The sequence below is a fragment of the Narcine bancroftii genome, chromosome 3, assembly GCF_036971445.1.
Source record: "Narcine bancroftii isolate sNarBan1 chromosome 3, sNarBan1.hap1, whole genome shotgun sequence".
Taxonomy (NCBI): Eukaryota; Metazoa; Chordata; class Chondrichthyes; order Torpediniformes; family Narcinidae; genus Narcine; species Narcine bancroftii.
The window spans coordinates 300,552,868-300,573,380 of record NC_091471.1 but is presented as its reverse complement, the minus strand read 5'-3'; the positions used below and the strand labels follow the sequence as shown (position 1 = coordinate 300,573,380).

General features: G+C 41.6%; 1 long non-coding RNA gene across 2 annotated transcripts; it reads left to right on the top strand.

Moving 5' to 3' along the window:
- The first annotated feature begins 240 nt into the window (after window positions 1-240).
- On the top strand, window positions 241-19,086 carry LOC138756531 (uncharacterized). 2 transcript variants are annotated; one of them, XR_011353133.1, is made up of 5 exons: window positions 241-357; window positions 12,353-12,450; window positions 12,558-12,613; window positions 17,867-17,934; window positions 18,741-19,086. It is a non-coding gene; the product is annotated as an uncharacterized lncRNA (long non-coding RNA). The 2 variants fall into 2 exon arrangements; XR_011353134.1 differs by lacking the exon at window positions 12,558-12,613.
- The last annotated feature ends 1,427 nt before the right edge of the window (window positions 19,087-20,513 follow it).

The following is a 20,513-nucleotide window of genomic DNA, read 5'->3' as shown; positions in this document are numbered from 1 at the left end:
GACTCCCCAGCAACAAACTCAATCAGGGACTCTGATTTGGCACTTTTTTTTCTTTCTTGTTTACATTTCTTGATTTGTTTACACATATATGTATCTTCTTGAGTACAGTTTTTTTGACAGTAATTCTGCCTCACCCACAGGAAAAAAGAATCTCAAGGTTGTATGTGATGTCATGAGTGTTCTCTGACAATGAATCTGAACTTTGAACCTTGATATAGATTTTAATCTTTGTTGAAGGCTTGGACAAAAGGAGAAGGAACTATATAGAATAGAAGCAAGAATTAAAGATGCTGAAATCTTGAGCAAAGAGAACCTGGAGGAAACCGATGGGTGAGGCCACATCCAAGGAGGGAAATGGTCAGTCAACACTTTTTTGAGACTGATTTATCAATGTTGTGTATCTGTGGTATTGGTTGTGAAAGGGAGGATCGTATTGGTTGTGAAAGGGAGGATCTTATTCGGGGACTGCTGCCTGTGTAGCTGTTGGAACAGCTGGTTAACTGCCCTTTGTGATTGCAGATGTTGGAAATCTAAAATGAAAGTTGAACAGGAAAAACATTCATCAGGTCAGGCAGTACCTGAAGAGAAGCAGAAATAATATTTCAGGTTGAGGATAAAGTGTCTTTGACCTTCAAGGTTGACTGTTTCATGGCCTGCTCTGATTAGCATTATCCATTTGTCCTTTTAATGTTCTTTGTTGGTACAGGAACTTTGAGAGACATTCACATGTGAACTGAGAGTTGAGCTCCTGCTGAATTCATACAGATTTCAGCATGACTTTGCATACAAGACCCATTGTAGTGAACATTCATGCTTGTTCCTAGCCAAGGAAGTCCGCGTGTATGTGTTCATGGCATCATCATCTTGGATCTTGGTTGAGGGTATGGACCATGAAGGATACCAATAAATTATTCAGATGGAGAGAAAATTCAAAATTCAGAGATCAAAGGAACTTGGGAGTCCTTGAACACAATGCCCTACAGGTTAACCTGCTAGTTGAGTCAATAGTGAAGAAGGCAAATGCAATCCTGGCATTCTTATCTAGAGGAATAGGATAAAAGATGTTGAGGCTTTATAAGGCCCTGATGAGGCCTCACTTAGAGTATGGGGTACAGATTTCAGATGCTTATTAAAGAAAGAAAGCTGGTTCAGAGAAGGTTTGCAAGAATGATTCCTGGAATGAAGGGATTAGCCTATGACAAACTTTTGATGGCTCTCGGAGTTCAGAAGTGGATATTGAAAGGTTTGCAGAGAGTAGATGTGGCAAAGTTTTTTTTATACCATGGTTGGGGAGTCAAGGACTAGAGAGCAGAACTTCAGGAATGAAAGGCACCCATTTAAAACAGAGACGTGGAGGAATTTCTTCAGCCAGAAAGTGGTGAACCTTTGGAAATTCCTGTCACGGGCAGCTGTGGAGGCCTTGTCATTGGGTGTATTTAAGGCAGGGGAGTGGGGCTGAGTGGGAGAATGGATCAGCTCATGGTAGAAATGTGCAGCAGACTCAATGGGATGAATGGCCTACTTCTTCTCCTATATCTTATAGTCTTATGGTAAATGTTGGCCTTACCAATTATGCACAGATCATAAAAGAAGGAATAAATGTAATAATTTTTTAGATTTTCCCACTTAGCAACCATGAATTACTGGTTATAGTTAATAATTGCATACAAAATCACTGGCAAAAAGATGTTCTATTGCAAAGTTAAAGTAAAAACCAATTGAATTGAATTTTTTTTTTGTTATGTGTATATATACAGTCCTAAGCTTCGCTTTGTGTGCTATCAAGGCAAGTCAAGTCAACTCATGTTTAAGGAGAGCAGGTAGTGTTATAATAAGCCAAAAGAGCAGGGTGTCATGTTACAGTAAGTCAGAGTGCAGACATCTTGCTACAAAGACAAAGCTCAGCGTCTAGCGAAAAGTACAGTTAAGCAATGCCAGTGAGGGGTCCATTTAAGAGTCTGATAATGGCAGGAATCAAACTATCCTACAATCACCTTTAGATATTTATTATTCATTCTCTTAAAAATATCAGAAGCTATAATTCTTATCACATTCATTTTAATGCCCTTTGCATCAACTATATGTGTATTTGGTAGATACCTGCCTATTCGGTAACCATGCCATGGTAATCCTTCTTCAGATATTTCAGACCACATGTCTATTTATTTTGACATACAGCACAGTTACAGGCCTCATCACCTAAGTACCCCAATTAACCTACATATATTTTGAAAGGTGGGAGGAAATCGCAGCTAGGGGAAACCCATGCAGACATGGGGAGATCGTACAAATTTATCAAAGCCCTTTTTTTGAATGGTAAGTGATTACTTATTGATATTACCTTCCCAATAGGCAAGTTAAATTACTTGGCTTCATTAGTATACTATAGCGATAATCCAGCTAATTCCCAACAAAATCAAATGGTCACATTTAATAGCAGGATTAAGGGAGATAAATGGAGGAATGGACTTAGTGATGTGCAGGGATGCGATGTTGAGGCTTTACTCGGCACTGGTGAGATCTCACTTGGAGTATTCTGAGCAGTTTTGGATTTTTCATTTAAGGAAGCATGTGCTGAATTTGGAGAGGTCTCAGAGGCGATTCACAAGATTGATTCCAGGAATGAAGGGGTTATCATATGAGGAAGATTTGACAGCTCTTGGCCTGTACCTGTTGCAATTTAGTAGAATAAGGGGAGATCACATTGAAATATTTTGAATGTTGAAAGATGTGGACAGAGTAGATGTAGAAAAGTTGTTTCCCATGGTGGGAGATCCAGGACAAGAGGGCACAGCTTCAGGATTGAAGGGCGTCCACGTAGAGCAGAGTTGTGGAGGAATTTCTTTATCCAGAGAATGACGAATCTTTGGAATTTGTTGCCAAAGGTGGTTGTGGAGGCCAACTCATTGGCTGTATTTAAAGCAGAGATTGATAGGTTTTTGATTAGAGAGGGTATCAGAGATATCGGCAAAGGGCCGGCCAGAGGGGTTGAGAGGGAAAATGGCTCAGCTCATGTTTAAATGGCAGGGCAGGCTCAATGGGAATGAATAACCTATTTATGCTCCTATGTCATGTTTTATGGTCTAAAAAGTCCTTCTTTGAGCTGGTACCAGAACTATCAGAGGACTGGGCTCTGGTTTTTGCTATTGGTTCTGTGAATGCCTAAGCCACCATTATTTCTTTGGGAAATGTTTCCTATCTAATGAATAATTTTGTGCATCCCTGGAACCATTCTTACCAAGATATTCTATACATTCTGTTAAATCATCTTTACCTGAAAAGATCTTTTTTGGGGCTAAATTTTAACATCGAATTGTGAAGCCACTGGTTATGAAATGTCGAATATTTTTATGGACCATGGACAGAAAACTCACCCTTTATTCAATTCTCTGTCCTTGCTGGTAAGTTGTCAAGCTCTTGAACCTCCCCATAATATCCTCAATACAGCACTGCTCCAGCACCACCAAAGATCTTGGTGCATTATCGAAACAACTGCGTTACTGCAACTCTGAAGAGTTATCTACCTATCCTTTTGTATCTATTGTCCGTCTTTTCTCTCAGTGAATTTTATTAACTGAAGTTATATTGAAGACCATAAGATGTAGGAACAGGATTAGGCAAATTTGCTCATCGGGTCTGCCCCGCCATTTGAAACATGGCTGATGGATTTTTCTAATCAATTTCATTCTCTGCACCATTCATCTGACACCCTTACACATCTATCTACCAGCCTCTGCTTTAAATATACACAATGACTTGGCCCCCACAGCCATTGGTGGAAATGAGCTCCACAGATTCACAACCCTCTGGCTGAAGATATTTCTCTTCCTCTCTGTTCTAATGGGACATCCGTTTATTCTCAGGTTGAGCACTCTGGTCTGAGGCTCTCACTCGAAAAGTTATAGTGTGCTTAATCTACTGGTGTAGCTGCAGCAAGCCAGAATTTCACTGCATCTGTACATTGTACTTATGTATATGACAATAAAGTCTCCTCATCATAATCTCAGAGTATATTATTGGTTCAATTGTCTGATAGCAGACAAGCATGTGACACAGACTGAGTTGATTGAGTAAACTTAAAACCTTAATGCTGGGATTGACAGTGTGGAAGAAGTCATTGAGATTGATCCACTAACCCTTAGGTTCAAGTTTAGGTTTAGGTTATGCTCTTCCATTTTGTATCAGAGATGACTTGTGAAATGGACCCTTCTTGGCAGGTACAATGTAGCAATAAATTTGAACCAAAGAATGCTCTCATGCGGGGTCACTTCATTCCACTTTCAGGAAATATTTCAGTAGCGATAATTTACTAGTGTTTCATTTTAAATTGAAGTTCCAACTCTTTCTTCATTTGATATTTGGGATGAACTTGAACATAGAATATAGAACAATGCAGCACAGTACAGGCTCTTCAACCCTTGATGTTGTGCTTGACCATATATTCTTTCCTAAAAAAAAAGTTCTAAACCCTCCTTACCCCATTACCCGCTACTTTCCTTTCATCCATGTGTCTGTCTAAGAGTCTCTTAAATGCCCCAAATGTTTCAGCCTCCCCCATTATCCATGGCATTCCAGGCACCCACAACTCTCTGTGTAAAAAACGTACCCCTGATATCACCTCTAAACTTCCCTCCCTTCTCTTTGTACATATTCCCTCTGGTGTTTTCTGATTCTGCCCTGGCTGTCCACCCTATCTCTGCCTCTCATAATCTTGTAGACCTCTATCAAATCTCCTCTGATCATTCTAAGCTTCAAAGTGAGAAGTACCATCTCTGCTAACCTTGCTTCATAAGACTTGTTTCCCATTCTAGGAAGCATCCTAGTAAATCTTCTCTACACCCCCTCCATAACTTCCATATCCTTCCTAGTTCTGGTGACCAGAACTGAACACAATACTGTAAGTGCGGTCTCACCCGAGATTTGTAGAGTTGTAACATTTTATCTCTACTCCTGAATTCAATCCCCCTATTGATGAATCCCAGCACCCCACAGGCCTATGTAACTATCCTATCAACCTGTGAAGCGACCTTGAGGGATGTATGGATTTGGACACCAAGGTCCCCTCTGTCCATCCACACTCGTAAGTAACCAACCGTTAACCCTGTACTCAGCCTTCTTGTAATCTTTGACCACCCACAACTCCATCCAAAACTCCTTCAACCTTTGTGTCAACTGGCAAACTTACTGACCCATCTCTTCATCCAGGACATTTATAAAAATTATAAAGAGCAGGGATCCCAGAGCAGATCCTTGTGACACTCCACTCTACTAGTCACTGATCTCCAGGCAGAATATTTTCCTTCCACTACTACTCTCTATTTTCTTCCCACAAGCCATTTGTTTTTATCCATACAGCTAAGGTTCCATTGACCCCTTGCCTCATGATTTTCTGGATGAGTCTCTCGTGGGGAACCTTGTCAAATATCTTATTAAAATCCATATAGATCACATCTACTGCTCTACCCTCACCAATTTCTTTTGTAATCTCCTCAAAAAACTCAATTAGAATTGTGAGGCATGACCTTCCCTTCACAAAACCATGTTACCCTTGAGTAGACTGCACTTCTCCAAATGCTCATAGATCCTATCCTTAAGAATCCTCTCCACTAGCTTGCACACCACTGACATAAGACTCACTGGTCTATAATTCCCAGGATTCTCCCTATTATCTTTTTTAAACAAGAGGACTACCTTGGCTATTCTCCATTCCTCTAGCACCTCTCCTCTGGCCAAAGAGGATTCAAAGATCATAGATACTGTCCCAGCTTTCTCTTCTCTCACTTCCCACAGCAACCTGGGGTAATTGCTTCCATGGAGCTCTCTGCCTGCGGCTAGTTTAAATGACTGGTACAAATCTGGCATGTATCGTGGGGAAGAACCATTCAATGCATGCACCAGGCTGGTAATTTAATTGGTCCCAGCCAAAGAAATATTTTACAGCGGAAATATATTTGTAAGCCCTGGTCGATTGTATTTTGAACCATGCTGAAAATGATCCAGTGGTTCTTTGGTATACTTTGGCATTGCAAGCAGATTAAACCACCCATGTCATAGAGCAATGAGTGGGATTAAATAAACATGGACATGGATTACTGTACTGTGCAAATTGACAGATCAGCATTTGGGATTTCTCGCCTGCCTAATTGACAGAAAATTTATATGTAATGGCCAGCGGCATATATTTTTCTGTAATAAATTCAGAGGAGTTTCTTTTAGTCTGAAGATCACAAGGGGGTAGATAATAAATTAGAGAATATATATAAACTGAATTATATTGGTGAGGAATAAATGGAAGATGTTGCCAATTACATTATTGGGTAGGGTTAATTGTGTTAAAATTAATATATTTTCTAGGGTTCAATACTTATTTCAAACGTTGCTAATAATGTTACCACATAAAGATTTTTCAAGAATTAAATAAATATATTACAAATGTTCTTTGGAAGGGTGAGAGTTTCTTTAAATAAATTGACTTGGAAATTTGAATTAGGAGGCTTGCAATGACTACATTTTAGAAATTACTATGGCAGCTTAATTAAGATTTCAACTTCTTTTTTCAATGAGGAACAAAACCCAGCATGAATTAAAATAGAAAAATAGGAGAGAGGAAATCAGAAGATTTTATATATAAATGGGAAGCAAAGTTATTATCTGGGGAACAGGAAGCACCTCTGCTAAAGAATTTGATTAATATTTGGAATAAAGTAAATGATGAAATTGGAACAAGGAGTGAGGTTTGGGCTAAAATGCCTTTGATACAAAATTGTCTTATTTCGTTTTCATTGGATAATCAATTTTTAAATATTTGGTTTTGGAAAGGAATTAGATATATAGAAGATTGTTATGTAGGTATGACATTTGATCAATTAAAAAATAAATATAAAATACAAAATTATACTCTTTTTTGTTATTAACAATTACAGACTTGCATGAGAGACAAACTGTGTCCAACAATGTCATTACCAAAATTTGGTGAACTAGAAATATTGATACGTAGTAGATATATTAAGAAATTTATTTCAGCTATGTCTACTTTATTGCAGAAGGGAATTATTAAACAGGGGATACATAAGTCCAGACAGTGTTGGGAAACAGATTTAAATGTTAATATTAATGAAGTAAATTTGTGTTGGAACAGTCTGACAAATACTATAAATGTTAGATAGAGGTTAGTTCAATGTAATATTTTACATCAGTTATATCTCACTCCGCAAAAGGTAAATAAACTGAAATCAGATTTATCTGCTCAGTGTTTTAGATGTGGTCAGAAGGTAGGTATTTTTTTACATTCTACTTGGTCTTACTCCAAAATGAGACCCTTTTTGTCAAATTTGGAGTTTTATTTAGAAAGGGTTATGGGAGTTAAATTTTCACTAACTCCAATGTTATTGTTATTAGGTAATATTGAGGGGATAAGACCCGAAACTGAAACTATCCTCACATCAAAAACAATTTTGAAAGATTGCTTTAACTGTAGCAAGAAAATGTGTAGCAGTGACCTGGAAATCAGACACCCACTTGGGTATGGAACGTTGAAATGCAGAAATGCATTGCTGTGTCCATTTGGAGAAGGCTTCTTTTAATTTGAGAAATAAATATGATGTATTTTTGAAAATTTGGGACCCGTACTTAAAAATTGGGCCTTGAACTTTGTTAACTTCCTCAAAATATGATGTTATAAATGATTAATTCTGTGTGGTAAGGGGGTACTTACGCAACCAGGTTTCTATTCTAGTTTCTTACTTTTCCATTCTTATGTTTTCTTACTTTTTCACTTCTCCTTTCTCTTTTTCTTTTAGGATTAGTTTAGTGGGGGAGGGAGCTGGGGGCGGGTTAGATTTATATAATCATGTAACAGATTGGATATTAATATTTGATTGTTATTTTTTGTACTTGGATATTATTACATGTATGGAAAACAGTGAAATAAATAAGATCCCAATAGCTGATGCAGATCATCTTGATGGTGAAAACCACAGTGAATTCCACAGTACTGCAGGAACAAGCTGAGGTATAACAATTAACCACTTGCCTATGTCAACTGTGACTCAGTTGGCTGTTCTTTCATCTGTGCATTAGAACACAAGTACAGAAAAACCTCTGGTATCCACCACTTATGGGGATTGGTAGATGCCAGATTAATGTATTTCAGAATCAGAATTTATTGTCATGAACAAGTCATGTAATTTAGTGTGTGCAGCAGCCTTTTATTATAACCATCGTATGATAAAAAAATAGTGGACGAAAAGTAAGGCAGTCTCTAGTTGATTGATTATTCAGGAATTCGATTGCAGCAGGGAAGAAGCAGTCCTTGTGCACTGAGTACTCGCCTTTAGGCTCCTCAACCTTTTTCCTGATGGTAACAGAGTGAAGAGGACATGGGCTGGGTGGTGGGGGTCTTTTAGGATAGAGGCTGCTTTTTTAAGACACCACCTTATGTAGATGTCCTTGATGGAGTAAGGTCTGGTGCCTGTGATGTCACAGGCCAAGTTAACAACCCTCTGGAGTTTATTCTTGTCCTGAGAGTTGGTGCAGGCAGTGATGCAACCAGCCAGAATGTTCTCCACAGTACACCGGTAGAAGCTTACGACAGTCTTCGGTGACATACTGAATCTCCTCAGACACCTCACAAAGTGTAGCCGCTGGTGAACCTTCTTTGTGATTGCATCAACATGGAGGCTCCAGGACAGATCCTTGGAGATGTTATTGTCCAGGAATTTGAAGTTCTTGACTGTCTCCACTACTAAGCCCTCGATGAGGACTGGGTCACGTTCCCTGACTTCCTCCTGAAGTCCGTAATCATCTCTTTGATTTTGATAATGTTGAGTGCCAGGTTGTTGGCATGACCCCATTCAACAAGTTGATCTATTTCCCTCCTGTACGCTTCCTCTTAGCCGTTTGTGATTCTGCCAACAACTGTGGTGTCATCGATGTGATAGTACAGATTCTATCACCAATGTGTATATGCACAGATTGTAATGTAGGATGACTGTGATTGGCTGAGAGTGTAGCCACACCTACTGGCAGGTCTTAAAGGATTGCTCCTAGCCAGACCAGGTCATTCTGGACTGGTCGACCTACCTGTGATATGCTCCAGTCTTTTAGTTAATAAAAGCCTTGGTTTGGATCAACAAGTCTTTGGTTCTTTCGAAGCACATTGCAATCGGCACACTTGTAGATAGCATTGGAATTGTGCCTGGCCACACAGCCATGGATGTATAACGAGTAGAGCAGTGGGCTAAGCACGTATCCTCAGAGTGCGCTTGCGTTGAGACGTTGCTTCCAATTTGGACTGATTGTGGTTTTCCAATGAGAAAGTCAATGATAAAGTTGCAGAGGGGAGTTACAGAGGCCCAGAGTTTGTAGCTTCTTGACCAGCACTGAGGGAATAATTGAGGGCCGAAGTTGTAGTCGATGAAGAGCAGCCGCATGTATGAGTTGTTGCATTTTCCAGTTTGATACTTACTCTTGCGATGCGTAATACACCTGTGTTAAGAATAAACAGTTTAAAAGACAAAATGCTATACTTACACTAAACAAACGAACCTTAAAGCATTTTACTTTATTCTCAGTTACAGTCTTTGAAAACATTTAACTGTTGCTGCATCTGGCAGAATCTCCCCTCTCCACAGATCCGCCTGAAAGAAATAAATAACGTTATAGGTAACCCCTCCTTCAAATTTACGGATAAACCCTCTGACCAGACCGATACTGACTAAGCAGGGATAAGGAGACACTTTAAGAGAGTCACTCCAACAGTGAAGGGCATCAACCAGCTCTTCATCCTGGGCGACGCCATTGCAGTTTCACACAACTTTATTCAAACAGCTGCTACAAGCAAAGACCGACCAAGTCACTCTGCTGGCTAACTCTTTGTTCCCATCTTCACCAAAGGTTTATGGCAATAATGCAAGCTTGACCTTTTCCCTATGCTCCTATACACATTTACATGTTGAATCTTTACTTAACTGTATTATAAAAATGATCATGGAAGAAATGTCAATAATTTGAAGGATTCACTTTCCATTTAAGCCTGAAGTTATGATCCTGGTTAATGAATAGATGTGACCTGAACTTTTGGATTTGGTTGTTAAGAGAGTTATTGAATTATTAATAGGTTCTAGTAATGCCCTTCAATAGCCAGCCCATACAGTCTTTTCTGGATTGATTTGCTCCCCAAACTCCATGTCAGACAGTAACTGCCAGAGGAGGAGATGGAATTGGATACAACCACAATGTTTAACAAACATCTAGGACGCACATCTAGGGCAATGGATAGAAGGCATGGTCATAATGAGGGCGCTGGATTAATATAGATGAGCAGAAAGGTTAGCATGGATGTGGTGGGCTGAAGGGCCTTTATCTGTGCTGTACAACTCCCTGACAATGACTGTGGCTCTGAGAGTTTATTGTCATGTATGTACAGATTTTAGATTTATTGTCAGAGTACATGCATGACATCACATACAACCCTGAGATTCCTTTTTCCTGCGGGCATGACAGAATTACCAGTGCAAAAAATAAACTGTACCCAGTGTAAACATGTAAACAAATAAAAGAACTGTAGACAGATAATGAATGTAAACAAATTGACTGTGCAATACAGAGAGAGCAAAGAAAATCAATAAGGTGCACAGGTAAGAGTCCTTAAATGAGTCCCTGACTGAATTTGTTGTTGAGGAGTCTGATGGTGGAGGGGTAGCAGTTGTTCCTGAATCTGGTGGTATGAGCCTTGTGGCACCTAGACCTCTTTCCTGATGATAGCAGTGAGTACAGAGCGTGTGCTGGGTTGTGTGGTATTTGATGATGCACTTTGATGGCAGGGTTCTCTGTAGATATACTCAATAGCGAGGAGGGTTTTGCCTTTAATGTCCTGCTGTGTCCACTACCTTTTGGAGGGCTTTACGCTCAGGGGTATTTGTGTTCCTATACCAGACTGTGATATAAGTTAAATGTACAGAAGCACTGATATTCTTCCTTGCTGCAGCCACACAACTACAACCAACACCCAGGATTCAAGAGGATGCTGAGGACAAGGAGCCCCCCAAAGGCCCTTGGACGGTGAAGGCTTCCTCATTGTGCTGGAGATTGGACCCGGGTTGCTGATGGTTTGAACTGAACTGGAGTCTTGTGCAGCTGCAGCGGATGCGGGAGATACTGGAGGCAAATCCATAGACATTCGTTGACTCTGGGGAACTATCTTTGGCTTCACTTTCTCTGACTGTAAGGGGCACTGGGCCAAGTTAATGCTAATGGCGAATCTTTGTTTGTCAGACTAAAGGCAATTTTGTGTAATATTACATTTTTGTTTTTATTACATGACAATAAATGGTATCTGATCTGAACAACGATGTAAATTACATGTTCACAATATGCCAGGACACAGAAAAAGAAATAATAAATATAAAAGAATAAATAAATTAACTAGATGTGTGCTTGGGAGTAGCATTTAATATTGGACCAAGATTTATCTTGATGATGGGTTTCACTCCACAACATCAATTTCTCTTGCTGAAGCTGCTTGACTGAGTTCCTCCAGATTATTGTTTTTTTTGCTCAGGATTTCTCTTCTTCCTCATGATCACTGAGGAAGAAGAGAAATCCTCCAGAATGAAGGCTGTTCAAGGAACATCACGTCGAAGCAAAGAGCACTTCTGCACAGAAACATCAACCAGTTACACCCGACGACTCCACAGCTTTTTGAAACCGATATGACTGAGGCCATAACCATACCAGGCCCATCTTCCTACTTTAAGCCTGAAGAAAAGTGCTCCTCATTCAAGTGAGGCAGGAAGGTGCCTGGACTCTTGACCTCTGCTCTTGATGCAGTACAGAGCTAAACAAGACACGTCCTCTGCTTTAACTTCTAAACCCTGTTAGCCAGCCTGGAACTTATTGCAAGAAGTTGGTACAATGGTGTGGTGAATTGTGATTAGTGAAGATTAGTACTTCCCTCAACAGGCTTTCATGTCTCAGGAGAGAGAGCGATCAGGCCTGGTCCAACTATTCATAAACCGGAGGCCAGCTGCCCGGCTGAATTAATCAGCTAACCCACAGCAGTTGAAGGTAGCCCTGAGATATGTTTATGGATATCTGACTGGGGTCAACATACCCTAAAAAATGATAACATGGATGATAATATTTTGCTGTTTTAAAGACCTTGCAATGTTGATGAAAAATTTAGACGTGGTTTTTATTCATTGTTTTCTGAATTTCAGAATCAGAATTGTCACGAACATGTGTCACAAAATTTGTTATTTTGTGGTAGCATTACAGATGCAAAATTGCTATTAATTACAGTTTAAAAAATTAAATGAGTGCAAAATAAAAGTGAGTTTCATTGTCCATTCAGAAGTCTGATGGCAGAGGGGAAGAAACTGTTTTTCTATTGATGGGTCACCACACAGAAATGCTGGAGGAACTCAGCCAGTCTCGTGGCATCCATCGGAGGTAAAGATTATATTGCTGACATTTACGCTCAGGGGTATTTGTGTTCCTATACCAGACTGTGATATAAGTTAAATGTACAGAAGCACTGATATTCTTCCTTGCTGCAGCCACACAACTACAACCAACACCCAGGATTCAAGAGGATGCTGAGTCCAACCTCAAGGTATGAGTAAAAGAAAAACAAGCATCAAAACGGGAGGAGAAGGAGTCCAGACCAACAGATAAAAGGTGTCAATTAGATATGATAAAGAAAAGGTGAGAATTGAGTTTGGCTCTGAAATGAGACAAAGGGAAAAGGGTTGAGAGAGAAAGAGGGTGCCAGAGCAATAGGAAAGGAAACTGGGACAAGAAGATGGGCAGGTGGGGGAAGTCGATATTAATGCCATCTGGTTGGATGGTGTCTAGATGGAATATGAGGTGTTGTTCCTCCAATTTGTGGGTGGAGCAGTCTGACTGAGCATGAGACCATGGACGGACATGTCAGCAAGCAAATGGGATGGGGAATTGAAATGGGTGGCCAATGAACCGATCTCCCAGTCTGCATCCAGTCTCTCTGATGCAGAGGAAACCACAACCAGAGCTCTGGATGCAGTAGATGACTCCCACAGATTCACAGCTGAAATGTTGCTTCACTTGGGAGGACTGTTTGGGGCCCTGAATGATGGTGATGGTGGAAGTGGAGAACCTCCTGCATCTTCAGGCTCCTGTGCCTTCTTCCTGATGGAGGCAGAGAGAAGAGAGCATGACCTGTGTGGTGAGTGTCTTTAATGTCTGTAGGCGAGCAGAAGAATTATCACATTAACATCATCGAGGAGGTTTCATGGCAGACTCCTTAATGAAGAACGGATCTGTGGAATGGTCCCTGCCATCGCACATGTTCCAGAGCTTGCTGCTGTCATGAACGGAAAGGAGCCCAAGGGTAGGACTTCACATTGTAAATGTTACAAGATAAAGGAAGAATTGCTTTTTATTTAACAACAGCAAAAAAAAATCATTGATGAAGTGACAATAAAGTCAAACAAATATATTAGCTTCCAAAGGTTCAGTGCAGGTGGGGTGAAACCCAGCAGTCTTCAGGCACTGCCATTGTAGAAATGCTCAGCATTTCTCAGCAGGTCTCGTAGCATCTGTAGGAGATAAAGCCATATCACAGAGGTTTCAGGCCTGAGTAAAAAGCAGGAAAGTGCCTCAATTATAAAGGCCGGGGGAGGAGTACAGTCAAAAGGTGCTCATTGGATATGGACAGGCGGACAGGAAAGGCGAGAATTGGTTGGGAGAGGGGGTTGCTTTTGGTTCTGTGAAAGAGGAGCTGGTGGAAAGGATGGAGAGGGCAAAGAAGACAGAGCTAGAGGAAAGGACACATAGGGAAAGAATAGGGGGGGAAGGGTGCCCTGAGAGAAGCCAACCTTTGCCATTTCTTCCCTTCTCTCCAACCCTTCAATTCAGGTGCCTGGCTGCTTTTTACTGATATCTTGACGAAGGGCTCAAGCTCGAACCATCTACAGACGCTGCGAGACTGGCTGATTTCCTTCTGAACTTCTGTGTTTTTATTAATTCTTAACATAACATAACAATTACAGCACGGAAACAGGCCATTAGGCCCTTCTTGTCCGCACCGAACCAAACACCCCTTTCTAGTCCCACCTCCCTGCACAATGCCCATAACCCTCCATTTTCTTCTCATCCATATACCTGTCCAACCTTTTCTTAAATAATACAATTGACTCCGCCGCCACTATTTCTCCCGGAAGCTCATTCCACACGGCTACCACTCTCTGAGTAAAGAAGTTCCCCCTCATGTTACCTCTAAACCTCTGCCCCTTAATTCTTAACTCATGTCCTCTTGTTTTAATCTTTCCTCCTCTTAACGGAAATAGTCTATCCACATCCACTCTGTCTATCCCTTTCATAATCTTAAATACTTCTATCAAATCCCCTCTCAACCTTCTACGCTCCAAAGAATAAAGACCTAATCTGTCCAATCTCTCCCTATACTCTAGATGCTTAAACCCAGGTAACATTCTGGTAAACCTTCTCTGCACTCTCTCCACTCTGTTTATATCCTTCCTATAATTAGGCGACCAGAACTGCACACAGAACTCCAAATTAGGCCGCACCAACGTCTTATACAATCTCAACATCACCTCCCAACTCCTATATTCCATGCAATGATTGATAAAGGCCAGCATACTAAAAGCCTTCTTCACCATCCTATTCACGTGAGTTTCTACCTTCAGGGAACGATGTACCATTACTCCTAAATCTTTCTGCTCTTCTGTATTCCTCAATGCTCTCCCATTTACCACGTATGTCCTATTCTGATTCTTCTTACCAAAATGAAGCACCTCACACTTATCAGCATTAAATTCCATCTGCCATTTTTCAGCCCACTTTTCTAAGCAGCCCAAATTCTTGGTTACAAAAGCTGTTCCCCCCCCCCCCCCCCCCACTACTAGCCTAACAATGAATATCCTGGGTAACATGGCTTCAAATTACATATTTTGTTTCCAAATATATCCATGGCAAGACTTCAGCTTAGACGGAGATAACATTATGTCTAATGCTGGTTTTATGAAATGCTTAACAATACAGTTTGAAAGGGCCAGGAAAATGTCACCATGACTGAACTGCAGGGATCTTGACTCCTGATGCAATAAAAGCAGAGGAACAAAGACTAACTTCCACGCCATGGGCTTTTGGAATTTACTGTCATCCCTGGTGCCCTCGCATCTTCGTCACCTTTCTTTCAGTGCAGTGAATTCATGATGAGCAAAGAGAGCAAGAACTGGACGGGAGGATACCATTCTCCTAAAAGTCTTAAAACAAATTGCCCTGCAATGATTCACAGGAGTAATGATGAAAGGGTAAGATTGCATAAGGGTATATCATGCAACACCTTCATAGACGTGCTGGAGGTACTCGGCCACGTCACGCACCGTCCATCAGAAGTAGAAGGCATCAGTGCTTCAGGCCTGAGCTTGTCCTCAGGAGGATGTGAGGGGCGAAGGAGGTCTACAGAAAGGCAGAGTTGAGGTTACAGTTGGATCTGTTGTTGCTTTGTTAAGGGACAGAGCAATATCATCAGCTGAAGACCATCTAGTGCAGGAGCTCAGTAGATCAAGCTGTGCCTGTTGGTGCAAGGAATTGCCGACATGTCAGTTCAAAACCCTTTATCAAGGCTTATGCTCTCCTCCAGATCCCTGCATCTGCAGGCTTTTGTCTCTCCACTCTCAGCAGATGAATGGCTGACTCCTCCACATTTGGATATTCCGATGCCAATTATCACTGGCGTGAATCCTCATGAAGTTCAGCTGCACTTAACAATTTTCTTTTATAAGAACATTTTAAAAAATACTTCCTTTTCTCCAATGCCACAGCAAAGCAGGGCAGGTGGCGGAACAAATAAATCTACAGTCATTGGAAGAGTTGTGTACCAAGAGCCTCATGCACTGCCAGACTGAAGCCTCGTGCGAATTGGAGGGAAAAAGGTAAAGGTTCCATTACTGTCAAATCATTTTGCATTTAGAATGTAGCGTACATGAAATTCTTTAACTTTGGCTATCGTCAGGAAGACAGAGAGTCGCCACTTTGCCTGGCACCTCTCACAGAAATGAAGCACCAGCGATGAACAAACTCACGCACTCTGGTTTACAAGACCAGTGCTCTAGCCACTGAGGTATCAGAGCCTCTGATCGATAGGAAGTCGAGGAACAATACTTCATCTTCCATCTGGGCACCATCCAACTGGATGGCATGACATCAATTTCTCTGGTTTCTGGTAAACCCCACCCCTCTGTCTCCTTTCCTCTAGTGTGCTCACTCTCTCTTCCCTTTTCCCTCTGTCTCCTTTCACAGAGCCAAAATTAATTCTCACCTTCCCTCTTATCATATCCACTTAAACTCTTTTGTTGGTCTGGATTCCTCCCCCAGCCAGTTTTCCATCTTTATTCTGGCACCTTCCTGTCTTTTGCTTATGCCTTGAAGAAGGGCTCATCATCGGTGAGCATCGGTGAGCGACGTGGAGTATCCTGTATGCGAAGTTATGAAAACTGGAAGGATCCAAAAACATCACAAGTGTAAAATAAAAATCATCACCTGACTTGCCCATGTGGGCCTCTGATATTCTCTAGGCATCTGTTTTGGGGAAACTGCCAAAATGTTTGGCCTGGAAGTCAGCCTGAAGAAAACTGAGGTCCTCCATCAGCCAGCTCCCCACCATGACAACCAGCCCCCCCACATCTCCATCGGGCACACAAAACTCAAAACGGTCAACCAGTTTACCTATCTCAGCTGCACCATTTCATCGGATGCAAGGATCGACAACGAGATAGACAACAGACTCGCCAAGGCAAATAGCGCCTTTGGAAGACTACACAAAAGAGTCTGGAAAAACAACCAACTGAAAAACCTCACAAAGATTAGCGTATACAGAGCCGTTGTTATACCCACACTCCTGTTCGGCTCCGAATCATGGGTCCTCTACCGGCATCACCTACGGCTCCTAGAATGCTTCCACCAGCGTTGTCTCTGCTCCATCCTCAACATTCATTGGAGTGACTTCATCCCTAACATCGAAGTACTCGAGATGGCAGAGGCCGACAGCATCGAATCCACGCTGCTGAAGATCTAACTGCGCTGGGTAGGTCACGTTTCCAGAATGGAGCACCATCGCCTTCCCAAGATCGAGTTCTCCACTGGCCACTGTGACAGAGGTGCACCAAAGAAGAGGTACAAGGACTGCCTAAAGAAATCTCTTGGTGCCCGCCACATTGACCACCGCCATCGCCTCAAACCGTGCATCTTGGCGCCTCACAGTTCGGCGGGCAGCAACCTCCTTTGAAGGAGACCGCAGAGCCCACCTCACTGACAAAAGACAAAGGAGGAAAAACCCAACACCCAACCCCAACCCACCAATTTTCCCCTGCAACCATGTCTGCCTGTCCCGCATCGGACTTGTCAGCCACAAACGAGCCTGCAGCTGACGTGGACATTAGCCCTCCATAAATCTTTGTCCGTGAAGCCAAGCCAACGAAAAAAAGAAAGAAAAGTTTGATTACAATAACAGTAAAACATAATGAAATTTTTGTTCTGACTGGGAAGGTGCCAAACGGAGCTGGGTCCAAGTCTTCAGCATCGGCTGCAGCTGGAGTCAGCAAATTCCATTCTCAACATGTGGTGCAGTGGCATTGAAGATGTCTCCTCAGGGTCCTGGGCAGGGGCAGGGATGGTAGTTGGGGATCGGCAGCAGCAGTTGGGAGGTGTCAGGGACCGGCGGCAGAGGTTTTTTTTGGTACATATTAAACATTATTTCATGTGAGTTTTCCAACTATGGTGTCATATCATTGTTTGTTGTGTTGTTTAACCACTGATACAAGTATTTTGTTGACGCTACTGTGCTCTTTCTGATTTTTTTCAGTTTTGTTCCAAAAAATGAAAAAAAAACAAAACCAAACAACATCTGGTCCCATGCGTTTTGGATATAGGGTACTGTACCTGTATATTCTTACCTTCTACGGACTTCGCGAGACCAACTGAGTTTTGTGTTTCAATTCAAGGGTCGGTGGTCATTGTCTATTGCTTCCTAATGAAAAAAAGTTGCTTATTTTTATCATTGCGAGATGTATTACTTAGTTGATGTCAGCTAGCAAAAAGATTATAGTCTCTTTAATCACCTGTTGTAATTCTGTGGTCAAACAGGGTATGCAATTAAGAGAGATGCAATGAACTCAGAAAAATTAATCTTATTAAGGAACTGACCTGCAAGTGCTCTGTATGGGCTCCACCTGTGCTCTCTGCAGCACTTTTGTAATGTGCGACCCTGGGGAAGTTCCCATTGATCGCCACTTGACGATTTCAGATTTAGGATACCAGTTATTTATCAAAGCACTTAAAACCATAGGTTTTTCCCAAGTCAATGATAGGTGCAGCCTGATAGGTTATTGACTGCTCTGGGATTTGATGGCTAGGTTAGCATCATGCATGAAATCCACGTTTAAGAACTGGGTCACTAAGCTGCTATTCTGTTGAAAGCATTGTCTGAGATACTGCTTTAATAGTATGATGAGATACACTTTCAATATTTTAATCTTGTGGATGTGGCCGGCACAATTATCGCATTCAGTTTTTTTGCATGTATGTTTCACTGTTGGATGTGTGAGCAGGAAAAATTCACAATTCTGCAGATACTTCAAACCAATTAATGCTTTCAGGACAGACATTTTTCAGGTATATATTTTCGAGAGTGCCCGAAAGCCGTCACCTGTCTGAAGTCCTACTCATTCTGCCCACAGCTGCATGTCAAGCAGTTCCTGAAGGGCCTTGGCCACTGAAGGCTTCCTGATCGTGCCAAAGGCTTGGATTGCTAATGGATCAAAGAGGAGCCTGTGCGATTGCAAGGGCTGAAGGAGCACTGGAGGCGCATCCACGGACACTCGGTGTCTCTGAAGTGACTCTCATTTGCTTCTCTTGTTCTGTAAGGGACACTGGGCGACACTAATAGCGACTCTTTGTCTCCTTTACAACAGGGAGAAGGCGATTTCATGTAATATTATATACATGAGAATAAAGGAATCTTAAGTATTGCTTTCATAAACAAAACCGAATGAACTGATCCAGAAAAGTCAAGTTTAAATTGAATTTGTAGCAAAAATAAATGTTGATGATTTTTAACATTTTAACCACACTGTATTTACTTTGTGATGGAACATAGTGTCTACATCAGACATGATGCTCAATTTAAGCTAAATCTTGACACACAGCAAGCTGCAGATGCTGGAATCTGAAGCCAAACATAATCTGCTGGAGGAACTTAGCGAATCGACAAGTATCTGTGGGAGAAAAAGAAAGGTGGTTGTTTTGAGCCCAAACTTTTCATCAGGACCTGCATTTTTGAGGGTTTTATGCTCAGGGATACTGGTATCCCAATAACAGAGCCGGCACAATTATCGCATTCAGTTTTTTTGCATGTATGTTTCACTGTCCTCCACACATTTGTCGAAATTTCCCATGGTTCCTGATGTTATACCAAACCTACTCCAACTCCTGAGGAAGTAGAGTTGCTGACCTGCTTTCTTCACGATGCCATTAGTGTGTTGGGTCCAGGAAAGATCCTCCGAGATAGTGACTCCCAAGAACTTAAATTTGCTCACCCTCTCCATCTTTGATCCCCAGTGTTCACTGGATTGTATACCTCTGTCTTTTCCTTCCAGAAGTCAACAATCAGCTCCTTAGTTTTGGTGACATTGAGTCAAAGGTTGCTGCTGGTACACCATTCAGCCAAGTTTCAATTTCCCTTCTGTATGCTGACCCATCACCCTTCTTTGTACAACCCATTGCAGTGGCATGGTTGTCAAATTTGTAGATGGCGTTAGTATCGTATTGAGCCACTCAGTCGTAAGTGTAAAGTGAGTAGAGCAGGGGACTAAGAACGCAGCCCTGTGGTGCTCCAGTACCGATGGAGATTGTGGAGGAGATGTTCTTTCCAATCTTCACTGATTGCAGTCTGGAGGTGAGGAAATCCTGATCCAATTATTTAGTAGGGGTGCTGAGTCACAGGTCTTGGAGTTGTTGGAGTTTCGCCCTTGAATTTTTGAGGATTTTTGTATAGGGTAGATTTTTGTAGCTTGATGAAGGCTTCCAGCCCAAAATATCATTGATGTAAAGTAAGGTTTTTGACCTGCTGGGTTTTTTTCCAGCATTGTGTTTTTACTTCAATCACTGTGTCTGCAGACTCTCATATTTTACTCTTACCATGCAGAGAGGCAAGTGGTTTGGAATGGAAATGGCAGATTTAACCTTTATTGCTGGAGGACTGAGATTTAAACATGGAGAGGCAACGGGGCTGGGTGTTAATGAAGTCACAGCAGGAGGACTGCCTCCTTATTGAACAAAGGGGGTGCCAGCATTGCTGGGCACCTGGAAGTGCATCATGTGAACCAAAAAGGGGCAATGTTAGTTTATTTTAGGAATGAAAAATCTGATTTTTCTGTTTCAAAAGAGGACTTCTACCTGAAGCCAGGGGTCCTCTCGGATGCTTGACTGGAAGTAATACATTCGTGACAGCT